The 913-nt window shown below is 44.4% G+C and overlaps 1 pseudogene; it reads right to left on the reverse strand.

Annotated features, from left to right (window-relative positions):
• Window positions 1-279: 279 nt before the first annotated feature.
• LOC114004542 (60S ribosomal protein L27 pseudogene) lies at window positions 280-697 on the reverse strand (annotated as a pseudogene).
• Between the last annotated feature and the right edge of the window lie 216 nt (window positions 698-913).

Below are 913 nucleotides of genomic sequence, written 5' to 3' on the forward strand. Positions count from 1 at the left end.
CACCTGCTGGTCCCAGTCATCTAAATTTCTTCTTTTTCTTTCTTTATTTTCTTTCTTTCTTTCTTTCTTTTTTGCCTTTTTTAAACAATTATTTTATTTAACTTTATTTGTTTAAATTTGACCAGAGAGGGAGAGATAGAAAGAGATAAAGTACGAAAGCAAGCCACCAGGTCCGGGACTCAAACCACGGTTGGCCATGTGAGGATCCAGAGCCCCCAACTGCCACGCCACCTGCCGGCCCCTTTTTTTTGCCTTTTTAATGACTGAACCATAAAACATCTAAAACGACAGCTTCTAGAAGAGCCACTTTTTCTTGCCTGTCTCGTACTCTTGTACTCCTCGAACTTGACCTTTGCCTTCCACCTTAAATGGGCCTTCAAGAGCAGGGTCTCTGAAGACATCCTTTTTGACCACAGTTTTGTCCAAGGGAATAGCTACAGAGTACCTCATGGGCATGGGGGTGATTGTAGTTATAAACCTTCATAAAAGACTTGATCTCTGACCTCTTGGTAATTTTCTTCTTGCCCATAGCAGCTGTCACTTAGTGGGGATAGCTGTCCATTCCAGCCACCAGAGTGTGGCTGTAGGGCCAGTCTGAGGTGCCATCATCAATGGTATTCATGATGACAGCTTTGTGTCCAGAATAGTGTCCGGCCAGCACCAGCACCAATTTCCCCAGTTTCATGAACTTGCCCATTTCAATAGCAACCACCAGGGCCTACAGAAAAGCCATCTAAGTTTTAGAAGCACAATTTTGGGGTCATATGGTGAACTTGCTTAGCTACAGGGGGAAAAAAATCTTCCTGGCAGACATCCAGAAAGACTGTTGCCGTTATGCCTTCCACCAGCAATGAATGAGAGTCCCTGCTGTCCCACATTGTCCACAGCAATTGTTGCTGCCACTGTTTTTCAA

Source organism: Tupaia chinensis, unplaced genomic scaffold, assembly GCF_000334495.1.
Source record: "Tupaia chinensis unplaced genomic scaffold, TupChi_1.0 Scaffold000061_1, whole genome shotgun sequence".
NCBI classification, from domain to species: domain Eukaryota; kingdom Metazoa; phylum Chordata; class Mammalia; order Scandentia; family Tupaiidae; genus Tupaia; species Tupaia belangeri.